Source organism: Sciurus vulgaris (genome assembly GCF_902686455.1).
Source record: "Sciurus vulgaris genome assembly, chromosome: 6".
NCBI classification, from domain to species: Eukaryota; Metazoa; Chordata; class Mammalia; order Rodentia; family Sciuridae; genus Sciurus; species Sciurus vulgaris.
The window spans coordinates 23,219,467-23,239,357 of record NC_136466.1 but is presented as its reverse complement, the minus strand read 5'-3'; the positions used below and the strand labels follow the sequence as shown (position 1 = coordinate 23,239,357).

Genomic DNA, 19,891 nt, shown 5'->3' with positions numbered 1-19,891 from the left:
CCCCACTGTGTCCAAATGTGGGCTCCTATTTTGGTAGTCCCAACAGTCACACGTACCCCAATTCTCATCTGTATCCATGAATAGTCACTGAACATTAATTCACCAAATACTGAGCATCAATTATGTGGTAGGTAGATATGACAGATAATATAACTAATAAACTCATGTAAGATAGTAGCAAATGTCCAGAAGAAATAAAAAGTGGAATAGTGAACACAGAGTAGAGAATGCTATTCAAAGTGGGTGGCCAGGGAAGACCTTTCTAATGGGAAGAAGCAAATGGAAGCAGGAATGAACAAAGTGTGCACTTGGTCAAGTGGGTTCCGGAACAGCAGTAACCAGGCACAAAGGCCCCGGGTGGGAGCAGGCTTTGCTGAGGGAACAGCAAGGTAACTTATGCATCTGGGATAGTGGACAGAGGAGCATGGAGAGGCAGCCAGGGGCCATGGAGCATTCTGGACAATAGGAATAGTGGAGTTTTTACTCTGCCTGAGATGTGTGCCACTTGTGGGTTTTGAGCAAGCATGGTGACATCAAGGCTGCCAAGAATCAAAGTGTGCCCAGCAGAGGGGTCTTTTCTTCTCAAGACCTAAACTCTGGCATTCTCCCAAAGAAAGGCTCATTTTCTCATTCCCTCAAAAATACCTTTTGCTTGTGAGGTGTGCATTCCCAGGATCACGTTGGTCCAGATGTGCCTACCACCTTTATACAGTTTTGGCTTCTGTGAGGGGACAAGACAGAAAGAGCCAGGGAAGAAAGCCAGGACATCAAGGCTCTTGCAAAATCTCAGGAAGATACAATGGTGATTAGGACCAGGGTGGTGGCAGCAAATCTCTCAAGATGTGCTTGGATTCTGAATCTATATTGAAAGCAGAGATGAGGATTCTCTGACATACTGGAGTGTGGGTATAAGATGAAGGAAGGAATAGGTGATGCCCTCCATGCTTGTGGTCTCAGCAACTGGAAAGTGAGGTTGCAATCAACAGAAGGGGGAAAGGCCACAGGCACGGGGATGAGGGATCAGAAATCAGGAGGAATGCGTGGTTAGCTATCCAGTTGGAGAAATCAAATAGGCAATTACACATACGTGTCCAGAGTTCAGGGCAGAAGATGTCAATGTAGGAGTCATCTGTGCAGAGATGGTAGCCAGGTGATGATACTGGTTGGGATCCCTCGGAATGGGAGTATGGATCAAGATCAGGAACCTCTATACAAATCTAAGAACTGAGAGAGAAAAATGTCCTGGAAGTGACACATTTTAAGTGTCAAGGAGGAATGGGGATGAAGAGAGTCGAATACTGCTGAGAGATTAACTCATGAGACCAACACTAGACTACTAGGTTTTTTCACATGAGGGACAGACCAGAGCAAAAATATTTAAAGGAGCTTTGATATCAAAGAGGGAAGTGAGGCAGCTGTTGGAGGGGTGTTTGTGACTAACAGATTAATGCAGCAAGACTGTTTGCTGATGAGAATAATGCAGGAGAGGAGAGAAGAGCAAGATGATGGATTCTGGGAGGAGGGAGGATGGGAGCATGAAGTCCATGCATGATGACGGGAGAGAATTCTGGACAAAGAAAATACAGGTGTGGGTGAATTGGGTGGTGGGAGGGTACGGATTGTTGTCTTTTCCCAGCGAAATAGGAAGCAAGGCCATTTGCAGAGAAAAGAAAGTGATCACTTTCTTCTTGATTCTAGTGTCTTCCACACTGTTTTTATTCCTAAAAATCAGAAATGACCCATCTCAGAATTATTCATTATCTCTTAAATGGCCATGTAGTCCTTAGACACCTAGAGTGTCTACAGTGTATCCCTAGAGTGGAATCTCCCTGGACAGGTCAGGGTAGTTCAGAAGGAATTCCATTCTTTGTTCCTATCTCTCAGAAGGAAATGGGCAAGGAGTCTCATGGTCAGCAGCATCATATATCAGCACCCTCGTCTTCTCCGACCAGTTGACCCTGTGAGGCCATGAGTCCACACCTCCTAGTCCTAACTACTCCAGGGGCGCTGACGTCCACTGGGTATGCAGTTCTCCTATGCACCACTCTACTTTTGATTAGAAAAACTCAACCTCTGAAGTTGGTCTATCAATACTGAATATTCTGGAAGAAAAAAATAATAGTCACAAGGACAAATTCTGTGAGGGAAGGCAGAGGATGGAGAAGAGGACCTGAGCTTGCAGGCCCAGATTTATTTTGGGCTAACATGACAGAAAGGGAAAGCTGTGAACTCCCCCGCATTAATAATTTTTGTCTTGTCACAATGATAATCAAAGCCCTGATGACATGTGTCATAAAATCTATTCAGCCACTACTCTGGGCTCAGGCTTAGTCTGTATCCTGGGCTCCAGGCTCAGCATTCACAGTAAATTCTCCCATGGCTGTTCAGGCTCCCCTTATCATACTGTGTTTTGCTACCTATTCCCGAGCTTAAAATGCAACATGGACTTTACACCTAATAAAGAATTTCAGAGAAGGAAACTTGAAGGGCATCTTATCCCACCCTTCATCCAGCTCCAGAGCTCCTTATAACTTCCCTGACAACCAGCCATTCGCACTACACAAAGGACCAGGCAACTACCCTACCTGTGGAATACTCTATGTTATGACAAACCAAATCTCTCCCTTTCACTTCCAGTCTTTCCTCTGGAACCCCAGAGAGCAAACACATCTGTCCCCTTTTTGTGGGGAACATCCTTCTTCCTTCTGTCTTGCCTGCTAAATGTCTAGTCACCCTCTGAATAAAAAACATGTCTGCATTTGGCGAAGTCTTTGCCAGCTAGTAAATTAAACATTGAAGAAAGAAATTGGAGTCGGGTTCCAAAAAGTCTTTTGCCTTGAGAGGATTAAGAGCTCCTTTTAATGAAGCCCTGAGCAACTCGGTGAGACCCTGTCTCTAAATAAAATATAAAAGATGGCTGGGGATGTGGCTTAGTAGTTAAGCACCTCTGGGTTCAATCCCCAGCACAAATAAAAAGCAGTTTCTTCAGTATCAGCACTATCAAATCTGATGGCAAGGCTGGAGATGAGTGAAATTTTATGTTTAAATGATAAATCTTCTCAGACTGCTACAGGGAATGAAAGGGAGAGAGAAGCATGATTACCTCAGACCGAGAAGTAAGATGGCGGGGGTTGGGGGGCGTCACTCACAATCCTTCCTTCCACTGAGCTGTAGTCTCAGTCGGGTTCCTCTGGGTCTTTTTTGCAGGTCCTAATCCTTAAGCTCGGTGCTAGGGTTTCAACCATGAGCATTCAATTCTCTCACTGACTCATTCAATGCATAGTGTAGACTTGAAAAGCTTCCAGAACCATCTTGACAGTGGGATAGAACAGTGAACATAATAATCAGAAAAAAAAAAAGTCTCTTTCTTTGAGTAGCTAATATTTTAGTGAGGAGGAGAAATGAATTAGGCAATCCCATGAGCATATGTAAAATGGAAAGATACTAATGCTATGAAGAGAAGCTTTGTAATGCTGAGAGCATGTAACGGGAGGAATATGTGAGTCCAGATGAGGACGAAACCCTCAGCTGATGAAGTGGTGTTAGAGCTGGCCTCTAGAGGAACCATAGCCCTGGCCGGGGAGCAGCACAATGATGGCGGAGGCACTTGGCATGGGTGAAGACGGGAGGGTGGGCAGAGTGGAAGAGCATGGTCAGACATGAAGTTTGAGAGGTCCAGGGAATCCAAGCCCTGGTTGGTTTTGTGGGCCAGCTTAAGATTTGCCACATTTACCTGTGAGCAGTCAGAATCCACTGAAGGGTTCCAAGCCAGTGGGTGAGCACTCATTCAGTATGATCAAATTTATATTTAAAAGAGATCACTCCTGATGCAAGGAAGAGATGGATCAGACAGGATCATGGTTAAGATAGATACCATGGCAACGGTACAGAGGCATGATACTGGTGACTGGGGCCAGGGTAATAACAAAGAATGTGGAAACAAGAGGACACCAATTAGCATGGTGATTTGGGTCTGGGAAGCAAGGGAAAGCATGATGACTTTAGGAATTTCTGGCTGGGCCTGCCACATACACCTGTCAGTTATCTAACATGGGAGAGATCCTACTACCCATGACAAGAGCTAGCCTTGCTCCAGAACTGAATATGGCCTTCGTGAAGGATGCTGACCCACTATTATAAACTTCTGGAAATGGGGGCAAGACAGAACTGTTGCAGAGGAATACATCATAATTGGATGTTACTCCTGGTGAACTGGTTTTCTAAAGTCATGTTGTTGTTTGTAAATATGTGATTCTTGAAGTTGCAGAAGGATCTATTTAGGGATGACAAATATTTGTTACGTCCTCCTTTAGGTCTTTCTATAAACTGACAGGCCTCACTCTAAACAGAATCTCAGTCATCATTCAAGCACATCTTCTGGGATGTTCTGGAGAGACTGGAGCAATCTCTCTCCTGAAACACACCCCAGCTTGAAATCTCTTTGTGCTTTGCTGAGATGTGTCCTTCTCTAACACTGACAGGCCAGAGTGCATTTTTACAAGCCCTTTACCCAGTGCCCTGCACGACTTGTGCCCTATCGGAAGTGAATCCTAGGTGGTGAGGGTGGCAATGCCACACTCTGAGATAGGAAGTGCTGTAAGAGACTCGTTGAGTCTGGACAACTAAGATGAAACACAACCAGGAGGTGGCAGTGAACAATATGAGCACGGAGTTCTACGGAGTCGCCTGGAATGGTGACTCAGACCATCTCGGGAGGATCGATCTGGGACAAGGTATGCTGTGTATTGGAAGTGCTGTCACAAGGTGTTACTTATGAAAGGAAGGCTGGGCCAAAGCCCCCCTACTCTGAGGCTCTGCACTTCATTAACCCATGGTTTTCAGGTCACATGGGTGTCTGATTAAAGCCAGCGTACTACTGGACAAATTGGTTATGAATAAATAAATTTCCATAGGTAGCTGGGCCTGATGGGCTGGGCTTATCAAGGGGAAATGGGTGTCATCTGTATGTGATGTTTCCTATTCTGTCATAGGAAAACAGAAGGGCCACCCCGTCCTGACCAGAGTGGTCAACAGACATTGGCTAGGCTTGCCTTCTTTCCCCAGAGAAAGAATCTATGGGTCCAAGTCTAAGCATCTCAGTCCAGGGAGCATTCCCACAGCCTGCTGCCTACTCAGCAGAACAAAATTTCTAAGCAAAGGCACAGGCAGGAGTGACAAATTGGCTCACATGTCTGCTTTCCAACATAATTAATGGTCTTCCGATCTTTGAAGAAAAAGAAAAAAGAGCTTTTTGCTTTATAATCAACAACTCTTAATTATCTTGATGGTTATTAATTTGTATGTCCATATTTCTCCTTGGTTAATTATTAATCTTATGCTTTCTGTCAACTGTATTTTCTGTCACTTTCCAGTACTGGATATTGAGATTTGATGTCTCAAATTCCCGTCCTCTCCCAAGATTTTATACTTTTCCACTGTATTTATGTCACCATTTGATCGTGTTTTGTGTCTAAGTACTTATCGTCATGTAACCCATCTTGAAGATGGCTAAAATTTTAAAATTCTGAAAATCCATGAAAGATTTTAGATATATTCATATGCTTATTTTCCTCAGAGGCCTTGCCCATTGCAATAGTTTCAAAGGTAATGAGCCTCACACCCTAAGAGTACTGCATTTGTGTGGCCATCTCTCCTGGGAGTATTACATCACATGTCTGCAACCCAGCCCCTGAGTTCCACCCTCCTCCTGCTCCTTGTTCTGTGAGGTCAAGCTTAATAAATAGCCACATCGAGACGTATATCTGGATGCCATCTCTCTCTGCTTTAACCTTCAAATATGACTGCTTCTTGTCGGTCAGCCCCTGTAATATCTTCTGTGCCCTGAGGTCCAGCCAAGTCACTCCCGGTTTAATGCCCTTCAGAGGAAAGACCGCACATTCCCAGGCGCACAAGCTCCCAACGGCCTATTCTCACCTCTACCCGACACAACAAAGCCTTTAGCCTCACTCTTCCTAGAGCCCAGCTCTCCTCATCAGATCTATTACTATCTCCTTTAGAAATTGTGTTAAGTTCCTCCTCCACAGCTCAGCTCCTCCACCCCATCCTAATTGTCTTAGGATAATTGTTTTCTGCCATATTTCAGTTGTCATTGTACAGGTTTCTCTTTCCCAGGAAAAGCAGTGTAATGAACACTGTAGAGCAAGAGCAATTGATTCTGAATCTCAATTTTGCATCTTCCTAGTGTTACGGGGCGCAACTTAAGAACGGACCGATCACCACTGAGAAGTCCAAATTTGAGAGTCTTTATTAAGCTGCCTGGCTGACTAACTCACACAATGCCCCAAAAATAGCTATTGGGAGAACAGCCTTCACCATAGGGTTGCATGGGTTTTTATACCATAAATCAGTACCTCAATCATAAGTGCCTGTTGCTATGATTTAAAATTACAAACATCATGGGATCTGAAATCATTAGCAGAGGGGGAAGTGGGTCAAAATGACCTTACTTAGGTACAAATTAAAGAATAGTTACTAACATCTAGACTATCACTGTTTACATCATCATTAACATGGTACATTGTTTAGGAAAACTAGGAATCAAAAGAACAATTTTTCATTATACAAGAACTGCCATTTCATCATTTTGTATTGCCAAATAAGTCATGTTGAGCAACTATTGATGGGTGCAGAGGTAGGGTGTTCCCATGGGAGAAGCATTTCCTACATAACATGGAGTCTCAGGGTAACATGGAGTCTATTTAGTCATTGCCCATATAGCCTGGCCCATAACATTTCCATGGAGCCAAATATGTCAACCTGTCACACCTAGCTGTGTGAATGTGCAAATTATTTAACCTCTGAGTCTGTTTCTTCACGTACAAAATTGGGGATAGTATTAGACTTAAATCATATATATTCTCTACACGTAGCATGATGCGAATACATAGACCAGCCTCAAGAAATATCTACAGAATGGTATCAAAGATTAAGTCAGACTTTAGGATCATCAAGACAGGATGTTTTTAATAGTTGGTTTTTCTTTATTCTGTAGTTGTCATGTTGCCATTTGATCCTCCTGTGCTGCACGCAGACCCTCCAAGACTCAAGCTCTTCAACCTTCGTACCTGGGCCCCGCTGCTCCACTGCACCCATCTCTCTGTATTGGGGCTCTGCCCTGGTCTGCCCCCCATGAGAGTCCTCAGGCTAGGAATGCCAAAGAGGCTACGGGTGATGTGCCAGCTCTGAGTCCACACACCGGAGCTCTGGGAGGGCTGTGAGGCAGACAGTGCCTGGATCCCGTTACAGAGAAAGCCGTGATCCGTTAGCAAGGTCTGCCATGGCAGTACCCGTGAGATGGGTCTGGAAAGAGATTATTGGGAAGAGGGACTGAAAATAGGCCACTGGCTTAGAAGGGGACAAGGCATATGTTCAAGTTCCATCCTTGCCTTCGGTGGCTGCTCTGCTACCCAGGCTGCATGGCATCACTGAACAGGTGACCAAGGAGGCATTCTGAAGCCCACAGAGCTGCACATGGCTCCCCCAGTGCCTGGATGGAAGTCCCAAGCCAGAGCAGCCTGTGCAGGGTCTGGTGGGGTCTGCAGGTTGCAGGCCAGGCTGGTTCTAGCGTCTTTTCCTCTGGAGTCCATCTCGTGCAGGTGATGATAGCTGGCTGGTCTCAGAGTGTCAGCTGCGACTTAAAAACTTTATAACATGGCACTCATACAGTGATTCTGAGTTTAGCCTCTGAATAAATCCAGAACTTTCCAATTTAAACTAAAAAGGGTTACCTTCAATGTTGTACCAAAAAAAAAAAGACTAAGCGTACAGTCATATTTTAATCAAGTTCCAGACTGTGGGAATACAGTGTTGAAAAGTACCATCGCAGCAGAAGAGGCCTGGGTGTGTGTAAAAGCATGTTTCCAGAAAATGCCAAAGCAACCGAACACAATCCTGACTTTGCCTTCTACTCTCCCTCGGTGCTTTCCACAGCCAGGGCCAGGATGCTACTTGGTCCAGCTACATTTGGGGCTATTGTAGGGCTCTGTGAGTGTGTCCAGGTGCCTGCTGAAGTCCTGCACTCCTGGCTTGTGGGTTTTAGATGCTTTCCGCAGGATCCTCTCCATTTGCCACATCTCCTGCATCTTCTCGAAGGCCACCTGGGCCAGTGTCCACTTGTCCAGCAGTGCTGCCTCTACTCTTGGTTCTTTCTGCTTGTTCCCATCGCTTCTAGAAGTTTCGCCTTGTCTTTGTCCTTCTTTTTCTCCTTCCACTTGTTCAAGCCTTGCAGCTTTAGGGGCCCCGCTGGACGTGTTCAAAGGCCTCCATGACTCCCTCTTGCTGTTGGGTGGATAGACTGCCAAGATAGGATTTTTGTCATTGTTAATATTTTTTTAGTTGTTGACCTTTATTTTATTTATTTATATGTGGTACTGAGAATTGAACCCAGTGCCTCACACATGCTAGGCAAGGGCTCTACCACTGAGCCACAACCCCAGCCCTACGGGATAGGATTTTGAGGTGAGGGAGAGATGGAGCTGAGCCCCAAATAAAGCATGGGGAAGCAGGTGCTGATGCCAGAGAGCAGGGTGGGTGACAGTGGATGGAAAATTAGGAGGAGATCAGGACGGAGGGAGAGCCTAATTAAACCCAGCCAACAGGGCTCCTTCTGAAGACAGAAACCCTCTGGGGGATGGTGGACCCGATTGAATAAGGAAGATGAGGACTTCTTGCTCAAACAGGCTTTCACCAGGAGGGCCACAGAGGGGCCTGGGGGGATTCAGGAACCTGGATGCAGTTTGGTAAAGCACAGAATCTTTGTCAAGGGGCCGTTCAATATTTGATCAATCTGGGTTAAAAACAAACATATTAGAATGTGGATAAGTAGATACTGTTTTTTGGTTTATTCTTTAAGATACATAGGACTCAATGACACTTAGGTTCTTAAAATGACTCAATGTGACAAGGATTCAGAAGTTGGTAAAACACCAGAATAGTGTTCTCTACTATTTTACCTGTGTTCCATAAAGTAAATCCTTTTTTTCCTGCTTTACCATATATAAAGTGGGAATAACATATTAAGTCATGAATTAAATAAGATGATATGCACATTGCCTACCAGTGATAAACAGGGAAGGTAGACAGTGAATGGTATTTCCCTTGATAAATCACTTTCCACTCTTTACAGAAGCTACCTTTCAATGTTTAGAAGGTAGTTTGAGGAAATAAGAACAGGTAAAAAATTTCCTTTTTTTCCTATAAATGCTAAATTGTTAGGCTCCATAAACAACAAAGTAACCAACACCTCTGAATATTTAGAATTATGCCTGGCATGCTTTGATATAAAGTAGCTCCCTTTAGCTTCAGATTCAGGTAGGTATTCATGGTTGAAAACATATTTCAATGAGGAAGTCAGGTACTTTTTTATTGTTTTATTTGTTCTAATTAGTTGTACATGATAGTAGAATGCATTTATACATTTTGATAGATCATACATAGAGTGTAAGTTCTCATTTTCCTGATTATACATATTGTAGGATTACAGCAGTCATACATATACATGAGGTAATAATGTCTGTTTTACTCTATCTTTCCTACCCCCATACCCCTTCCCCTCCACCTACTCTAAAGTAACTCTATTCTTCCCTAGCTCCCACCCGCTTTATTGTGAATTAGCATCCACATATCAGGGAAAACGTTTGGCCTTTGGTTTTTTGGGGATTGGCTTATTTCACTTAGCATCCATTCCATCCATTTATCAGCAAATACCATAATTTCGTTCTTCTTTAAAGCTGAGTAATATTCCATTGTGTGTATATACTACATTTTCTTTATCCATTCATCTGTTGAAGGGCACGTAGGTTGGTTCCACAATCTAGCTATTGTGAGCTAAGCTGCTGTAAACATTGATGTGGTTGCATCACTGTAATATGCTGATTTTAAGTCCTTTGGATATAAACCAAGGAGTGGAATAGCTGGGTCAAATGGTGGTTCCATTGCAAGTTTTCTGAGGAATCTCATACTGTTTTCCATCATGGTTGCACCATTTTGCATTCCCACCAGGAATTCAGGTATTTATTATAGTATAGGACAAAACTATATATATATAGTTCTGCTCTGTCTGTGGTTTTAGACATCTACTTTGGGTTTTGAACACATCCCCTGAAGAAAAGGAGAGACAGCTGTATCTGACATTCAGCATTTCTTTTATGCTCACAAGAGAAGACAATCAGAAACAAGGGAGAATGGCTTCATGACAATCTGAGTCTTTTTGAAACCAATGGTAGCACAGATGAGAAAGGAAGTGGTCTCAATACCTTGCTCAACAGCTTCTCCTTGGCTCCAAAACTGGCATCTGCATAGTAATAGTGGCTTCCTTCTGCATCCCCTCCCAGTTCCTTAGCTTAAAATAGCTCTGTTCAGGGAAGTTACTGTAAGAGGGAGCACTCTACACAACTGGCCCTGGTGGAAACTCGGTTCTTCATCAACAGCCCCCAGATCAGGCTATTTGAAATATTGATTGACATTTTCCTATGATTATTACTCCCCTCTCAGCCAGTAGGTAGTAAACAGTTGCTTACAAGCATTAGTTTTTCCACTTCACTGTGCACAAGAACCCATGTGACTTTTCCCCCATTATCCCAGGATCCATCCACATTAATAAACACACTCCAGAATCAGCTGGGTTGCAAAAACGTCCCTGTTATAACAGATTTGCACCATAACTGTTGGAAATTACCTGATGATTAATGTTGTCTAACCCAGAGAACTCTATTGCTGTGAGGTTGAGGATTTATCGATAAATGTGATAATAATCTTCTATCTTTGTTTATATCAGTAATTAATGCAGTTCAGGAGTAAGTCTGTGAAACCTTGTATAAACAAGATTTATTCCCACTAGAATAGATTGCAGCCATATGTCACCATTCAAAAGGTAATTGGTACATTTCATTAGAAAGTAATTGAAAAAAAAAAGATTTATTTTAATGCCCCATAATAAATAATCTTGATAAACATTATTGTTAGCAGAGATATCTGCACTGTGTAAAGAATTTGCCTTACATAAAAATATAGGACATACCATATATCATCTTCACATTTCTCTGGGAAGATTTTACTTAACTTGTGCCTCTGAGTAAAGAAGATCATGTTTTTACACTATAAGGTGTCCTTTGAGGACATGACCTCCTTCTCATGGCCACATGCCTTTGTCAATCCCATGATTCATGTTTGCCTACTCTGCATCCTTCATACGTTAGAGCAAAGACTTTAGAGGTAGTAAGGCCACACTGTGAGGTGATTCAGTCTGACAAAATAGAAATGTGATAGGTCATGTCTCTTGGTGTTTTGATAAGCATGAAGTGGGGTGATTAACACAAAGTATTTCAATAATTCCTGAGATAAAGTACTCAATGAATATCATCATGAATACATCATGATGATACATCATGAATATCATCAGTGTAGCTGCCCTGATCTTTTGAGAGACATCCTGCATTCTAGAGTCAGCTTTCACAGAAACCTCATTATAAAAGCAAGGGTGGTGTGTACAAGCATCTCTTTCACCATTTCCATTTGTAGTGTAATAAATTTAGCAAGCACATGAAAACAGTGAAGCACGTGCTATTCTAGTTCCAGCCAACTTCCCTGACCCCTCAAAGGCCCTTAAGTTAACACAGGCTGAACATTCTGTCCATTGTTTTGCTACTCTGTGAGTTACTATGTGGATGAAAGCCATTTCTCCCAGTTCTTCAACAAACTGAGACAAAGAACATAAATCCTAAAAGGTCATCCACAATTGAAATGAAATCATGCTCTGGCATAATGAGCGTTGAAACGTCAGAACAACAGCCGGAGAGAAATGAGTTAAATAACTTTCCACCCCCAACAGTCATGCTGTGTTGGAAAGCTTTTATTCTGCCTGCTTTCTCAATAATAGTCCAGACCTGTGCTAAGCACGACATAAATATACATTTAAAAAGACTATTAGAGTCCTCCTTAACTTTATTTTATAGATGAATAAAGTTGAGGTTCAGAGATGGTGAGCACTTTTCCAAAATCATATTTACTAATTAAACTCATTCTACTGGGATGAATTTCAGACCCCGCCTTCTGTGTTTTCTTACTCTGCTTTATTGCAGTTCTTTTCTTCTTGAATTAGGTCATAGTAAACCATAGGATAATCTTGACACATCTTCCTGGAGGGGATTTTGTCCAAAGAGTGGAAATCAAATAATTTAAGTGATAAATTAAGTCATTGTTTTTCCATGAAATAGGGATATTTTATGTGGAAGAACACCAAATTTGTATAACATTTTTAGGTTGAATCCAAGAGGCTTCAAGGAAATGTTGGCCTTTTAGTGAGTCTTTGCCCAGACCCCCACAGGAAGGTATTAACGCTCTATGGTAGCTGGTGATTCCAGATGGAGTTTTGGGAAGGCTATCTTGGAGCCAGGTAGTCCTGTTTACCTGGGTCCCATCTATCCAATTAGGAATTCCACCATGTTCTGTGTAGGATAAGCTGAGAACTCCCTGGACCGTGTGAAGGTCTGAGAGCATTAGGTGATGCTTAGTGTCCAGTAGACACATTCCAAACATTCAGCCACAGGTTTTCATTTAATCCTACAGGTAATCACACTGAGCCCAAGGCCAGAACCAGCAGTCCATATTGCTTTCAATTCCATTTCAGTTCCCACGCCCTTCACTGATGAAGCATCTGGAAATGGACCACACGAAAGTTCACATTATGAAGGCTGGTAGTTACTGAACATTTTTTTCCATGGTTGGACCAATAACTAGAGGTTTTACAATTAATATCTAATAGAACCACTTACTTTCATTTTAAATGGATGCATTCATATTTACCAAAATATCTTTTACAACACAGATAAGTACACCCTAAGTTTTATTCAGTTATAATTTGCTTTTGCCCAAACTGAATGGACACTTCGGAGAAGAAGAAATATGACCAGACAACGATTACATGAAAAAAGTTTCAACATCTCTAGCAATTAGGGAAATGCAAATTAAAACTACACTGAGATTTCATCTCATTCCATTCAGAATTATCAAGAATATCAAGTAACAATAAATGTTGGTAAAGATGTGGAGAAAAGGGTGCAGTCATACATTGCTGGTGGGACTGCAAATTGGTGCAACCATTATGGAAAGCAGAATGGCGATTCCTCAGAAAACTTGGAATGGAACCACCATTTGACCCAGTTATCCCACTCCTCAGCATATACCCAAAGTACTTAAAATCAGTTTACTACAGTGACTTGGCCACATCAACATTCATAGCAGCTCAATTCACAATAGCTAAGCTATGAAACCAATCTAGGAGCCCTTCAACAAATGAATGGACAAAGAAAATGTGGTACATATACACAGTGGAATATTATCCATTAGGAAGAATGAAATTATGTCATTTACCAGTAAATGGATGGAACTAGAAACCATCATGCTAAGTGAAATAAGCCAAACTGAAAAAAACCAAAGGCTGAATGTTCTGTCCCATATGCGGAGATGCTAACACACAATAAGGGTGGGGAGGGTAGAATAGAAGTACTTTGGATTGGAGAAAGAAGATTGAAGGGAAGGGAGGGAGGATGGAAATAGGAAAGACAGTAGAATGAACCGGATATAACTTTCCTGTGTTCTTACATGAATATACAACCAGTGTAACTCATGTACAACCACAGGAATGGGAAATTATATTTCATGAATGTATAATATGTCAAAATACATTCTATTGTCATGTAAAACTAAAGAGAATAAAAAAGTATTAATCAGAAGTTTTAAAAGATAATTTGCTTTGTCCCCCCGAACCCTTAACCTCAGTCTGTATCTCATTATCAGTAAATAGAAACAGTTTTAGAGTAGCACTGAAACTGTGGGTTCCTTAGAGCTGTGGTTAGAACCTCCAATTTCCTGCTGGCCACACTCTGTGTAATCTGACACTCAACATCCCCAAGCTTCACTTTCACCATCTCTAAAATGAGAATGATGATTTAATAGTGGTATAAGGACTTTCTTCTAGAATTGTTTTACTTAGTATGTTTATAATAATTGTAAGCTGTAATTTATTAAATGCCTTTTACAAAATTAAACTAGAAGTATAATTATTTGCATATGAGATAGTAATTTGCATTTTTAGCCTTCTCAGGATTGCAAAGCTCACCTGTTTTGGTCCCTGCAAGCAGGGATCCCTGTACCATGTCTAAGTGGGTGACGAGGATGTTTCTTGAGCATTAGCGTAGTGGGTGAACAGAGTTCATTATGACCACTTGACTCAATGCAAGACTTTTTCCTTATACCATAAGCATGACAGATCTTATCAATCTTCCGAAACATGTATGCTGATGATAAATGTGAGTTGTGTTTTAGAGCTGAGAGAGGCACCCTTTCAAATGCTAGTCCAGCTTTCACAGGATGAAGAAAAGTGGGTCTCAGTGGCCACATGTCAAGTTAGTGGCAAATCTGGTGACAAGAATCCACTCCAGACTTCTAGTCTGGTGTTTCTTCTGCTCTGACAATACTATCCCACAGGGTCAATGGACTTACAATTCTGATTAAAGCTAGAGATTTCATTTAAATAAGACATCCAGAAAGGATCTGTCAGATTCTTCATTTTAATTCCTAAGTACAATCATTGGTGGTCTAGCTCTGTGTTATACCTGGAGTCAGATTAGTTGCACAGATCATTATGTGTTCCTACTGGGAAAACTGGAAAAGCAGCACTCTAAAGAAAGCTGTGGATGTGGAAATGTGCATCTTTGCTGTGATATTCAAATCCATTATTTGGTTTCTGTCCCACATTAGAATAAGTATGGAGACTATAATGATTTGGGGATGGCAAGGTACAGGGAGGACTACAGAGTTTCTCCAGAAACTGCAGTTATAATGTCAGTAGTTTCATGTGCAATCACCTTGGAAACCTCCAGTTTTGAGAGACATGACTTGCTTGACTTGCTACAACTTCTGTTTCTTATAACAATTCAAGACCATGTTAAACCACTAAGGTTTAGTATTTGTGATCAGAACTGAAAGGGTCATTGACAAATTCCACAGGGAATCTGTTGATATTTTACCTCGAAGTCCTCAAAGTTTTAATAAATCTTTTAATAGCCAGAAACAAAGCATGAAGGAAAAACGGACTTCTTGGGCCACTTGCCTTTGAATATTTTAAGGTTAAAATGGTTCTCTGCACTAAACCTCTTTGAAAAGTCTGTCAGGTGGGCACAATCTACAACAGGATGCTTGTCGTGGACCACAAAATGTTGAACCAGAGGGGGGACTAGCAATAGAAACAAAAAAAATTATCAATGCTAATCAGATTAGGAGGGAGAATGAAGCATGGTGATCTGAATGGAAACAATAAAGACACCTGTCACTGATTGCCCCAGCTATGTACCATGGTCCTAAGGAAGGCTTTGCCTGCATCTCCACACTCCACTTCCTGACAGTCCTGCAAGGAAGACTGTCATCCCCTCATGAGCACGAGAAACAGCTCAGACTCAGGAAGATGTACAACTTCTCCAAACTGAAACATCGCATGTACAGAGGTGCTTGGGCTCACCCTGAGTCTGAAGCTCTGTCTTTAAAGCAGTATCTTATATTCCCTCTGAAGGGAGAATAGAGAATCTAAGGCATCTAAAAGGAGAAACCTCTGCACTCCTGGAAACCCTAAAAGGCAGCCTGGCAAAATATGGCCCTGGCTGCAGCTTTCATTTTTGGTCCAAGTTCAGTATGAGACAATGCTAATGTGACTCGAAAATAATCAAAATTGATCACAAATTGTTGAAAATTGTACGAAGACAGTAAAGGGAAGGAACATGATTTTTTTGGCCCTGGACCTTGCTTGGGACATAAAAGCATCATATTCAATGCTAGATAATGAGTTCTAAGCGAGACAGCAACTCAACCCCGAGAAGATTCATTGAACACTAGGCAACATCCTTGAGACTGGGCATGAATCTAGCAGAATTACCACCCTATAGACCTTATTCTAGAGGATGAGAGAAGGAAACAAGTGAACAGACACAGGGTTACACATTGTGCCCAGAGCCATGAAGAAATGTCAGTGTTAGAAGGGTGGTCAGGGACAATAGCCTCTGAGGTGACATTTCCGTGACACTTGAAGTAGACAAATCAAGAACAGAGGGTGAGCCTACTCTCTGCTGCAGGACCACTGGAGCCTGCTTGCTGTAGGATCTGTTGGAGACCCTCTGCAGGCCGGGAAGGGAACACTTCAGAAAAACCAAGATGCTTACATTTTAAAAATTGGATGTATTTACCTATGGAAGTTCCAGATGACATAGTAGATCACAGGAAGAACAAACACCCTACCCAAAATATAAAACGGCTTTCTATTAAACAGAAACAAAGAATATTATAGAACATACTGGCTAGGAGTCAGGAGAACTGCATTTAAGCTACAAGCTCTCTGGCAAGTGTGTTTTGGCCACAATGTTAAACAGTAAACTCTTTAGATTGCAGTGGCTCCTCTCACCAAATGGGGCTGATAGTGAATCCAGACAGACTACTGCCCCTGAGAAATGCTCAGTGTGCACAGTGTGTGTTGTAGAATCTGCTACATCAGTGCTACAGTTGCAGGAGCTTGACAACAGACTTTTATTTGAAAGCCCTAGGCCTCCAAGTTCTTTCAGATCAGCCTGAGCAAGTCTTATTCAAATATACAGGATGAGAAACAAGTAATACAAGAAAATAAAGTGGCGAACATTATTAATTTTCAAACTGAAAACCAAGTGGCACAGACTTTAACATGATGATAGCCAATACCATGCTCTTAAAATTACCCTTTACACTGATAAAAATCAGTTTCCTCAAAAGAGCTGCTGGGTCTCTTCAGTGTTTGTTAAACAGTACAAATAAAACATGGGAGTACTTTTTAAGCACTTTTCTTGAAATCACAATTGAACTTGAAAGCTCTTAAAGATTCCATAAGAGCTAGTGAACTTCAAATCCAAGAAGAATTGAGAAATATTTAAAAGTTGCTATAAATAAAATATGTACGTTTGAATAAAGGATCCCACTGATTTGCTAAAGTCTTTTTTTTTTTTTTTTCTTAAAGTTTAAGTTATTTATTTAAGTCATCAAGTCATCTCCTGCCACAAAAAGATCAAGATCAGTATAATGGTCATCATTTGATACAAGTGAGGTGAGATTAAGGTCCTGCACACTTTTCTGGTCCTCTGGCAGAGTAATGGTCCAAACCAGTGCTGTGGTCCCTGGTGCCTGGGTAATGGTCCAGATTTTCTATTCATCTTCATAGCCATTGAGTAGATCCACATGAGGGCTGTAGAATAGAGCTAAAGTCATATATGCACAATCTCCTTAGGTTGGCAACACAGAAAGCCAGTGGGCCTCTGGAGGAGGCACTGCAGATCACTTTATCTGGTACCAACATGCACCACATATAGAGTCATGGGCCCATAAGGTTATAGTGAAGCTAAAACGTTCCTGTTGCCTAGTGACCTTGGAGCCTTCATAGCTCAATGCCTTACACATGTGTCTGTAGAGGTGATACTGTCAACAGGCCTTGTTACTTTCGTATCAAAGTGTATATAATTGTGTCCAGTACATAATACTTGATAATAAATGACTTATTGGTTTATGCATTTTACTATGCTATACTTTCTATTTCCTACTAATGGAAAAATGTCTACTGTAAAATGGTATGCCATGTTAAGCTTTGTCCTCATAAATCTCATGTTTACCTTGATAAGGGGGTATGCTGAGTGGATGGCCTATACTATCTAGATTTGCATAGGAATATGATGTTTATATAACAAAACTGCTTATTGACACATTTCTCAGACTGCATCCTGCATGTTAACTCAGCTACTATGGTTGCAACATGGGTTACTTGACCCCCAGAAGTGATACCATAATATGCTATTCATATCAGTGGAAAGGTAGGAATTCATATTAAAGTCCCAAGATCTCATATTAAATTCATATTAAAGTCATTAAATTCATATTAAAGTCCAAGATCACACACATAGGTCTGTGTAGTATATGTCAGTGTTAGTATGTGTCTCTCTATAGAGAGATTTTAAAAATATACGTGTCCCAGAATTCTGATTTAATTTGTGTGAGGCATGACCTAAGATCCAAAAGCTTCCTTGTGATTGTATTGAAATTTCCCAGCTAATCTGAGAATTCCTTAACTTCAGCTACTTTGATTGATCAAAACTACACTAACTTTACAGCTTGTTCTAAATTCTTCACCTTTTAATAACTTGCTGTGATTATTTTTTCTCTTCACACATAACTTAAAGAGTCATCCTAGATATTGGTATGAATCTGCTGTTTCTTAGGAAAGTCCGGAGCTAACTGTCTTCCATTTAAGTTATCCCATGCATTCCTTGATTTTTATGATGTTCTGAAGGTCACTCCCCAAAGTAACAAAAGCCATTGTCTCCATTCTCTGAGGATGGGAGCAAAATATGATCTAAAAACTTGTCTAGGCTTGGAAGTGATTAATGTAGATGCTTATGATGAAGGAAATGAAAACGAGAAATCTGGATAAGTAATCACTGTTTCAACAAAAACAATTTCAACAAAAAATGAGCCTGAGACAGAGAGAACAAACTGATAATGCCAACAGCAAATAAATTATTCTCGGAGTTTTAAAAACAGGCCTTGCGATAGCATTTAAAGTTTTGTGGGGTTTTTGATTCATGAGACTTCCAAGTTTAACCAAGAGGGAAAGGGATGCAGTTGCTGACAGTGTTTCACAGGTACTTCAAACAGCATTTGAGCAGAGAAGGAAAAGGTAGAAATGAACACAGAACTGTAGCAGCCAAAGATGACTTGATAGAGAAACATCTCAGAGCTTCATAAACATAGCAGACATGACCCATTTTCCACTTGTCCTGTTTCCCAGGCCAAAGACTACATAATTCAAAAAAGAGCTGGGAAGCTGTGTCAAAGGGTGACAAACAGAAGCCGAGCCCTTTGGAGCTCTGGTCGTGATGTTGCCTGCTTTCTGTTGTAGAATGAGAACTGATTTCAAGGGAAATCTTCATGCTGCCTGAACGCAATCTACACCGTGAAATAGCAACACAACCAGAGTGCACTTTCATATTCTTACCAGCCAAAAATAGACAGCTGGCACTCCACCAGAACCTCAAGTTTTTGGAGGTTTTTCTTTTAAGGTTTTATATACACAATAGCATTAATTCACCACTAACCACAATCAAATGTACCACTTTATTTCCTCCTCTAGCCCTTTATGTCCGATTAATATCTCTTAAATGTCACCATATCTGAAACTGAACTCGTAATTTTATAGCCTTATACCCTGTAAGAATTCTCCTTTACAATGAATCAAAATACAGTCTGTAAAAAATAAAAAAATAATTTAATTAAAATATAAATGAAAACATACCATTATCACCATTAAAAACATGTATGTACATATATGTATCATATATATGATATAATATATATATAATATTCCTTAAAAAAAAAGAATTCTGCTTTATACTCTTTTCTCAGTGTCTGAACCTACTACCTACCAGTTACAAAATCCAAAACACTGGAAAAATCTTTGATTCATTCTATCATCATCAAATCCAAATCCCCATCTTTCCCTTACCTGTCTATTGACAGACTCGACTAGTGACTCTGTAGGTCTTCTTGCCCACTCTTTTGCATTCTTCACTTTGTAGAGAGAATAACTAGTAGTCAGAAAAGCAGAAATGATAGCAGATATAGAGAATTTCTATGAGGAACTGGCTCACACAATTATGGAAGCTGAAAAGTCCTGCGATTTGCTGTCTGTGAGCAGGAGAGCCAGAAAACTGGTGCTGAAGTCTGGGTCTGAGTCTGAGAACCAGGAGATCAGAGGACAAAAGTCACAGTCTGAGGGCAGAAAACTGACGTCCTGGGTAGTGAAGCATGCATA

General features: G+C 41.2%; 1 protein-coding gene and 1 pseudogene across 6 annotated transcripts in view; one reads left to right on the top strand and one right to left on the bottom strand.

Annotated features, from left to right (window-relative positions):
• SGCD (sarcoglycan delta) overlaps positions 1–19,891 on the top strand; it is a 629,843-nt gene that overhangs the window by 586,522 nt on the left and 23,430 nt on the right. The gene's annotated exons all lie outside the window — the stretch shown is intronic.
• On the bottom strand, positions 6,130–8,286 carry LOC306664503 (protein FAM32A-like; annotated as a pseudogene). The gene has a single exon. The product of its transcript is annotated as a protein FAM32A-like (transcript).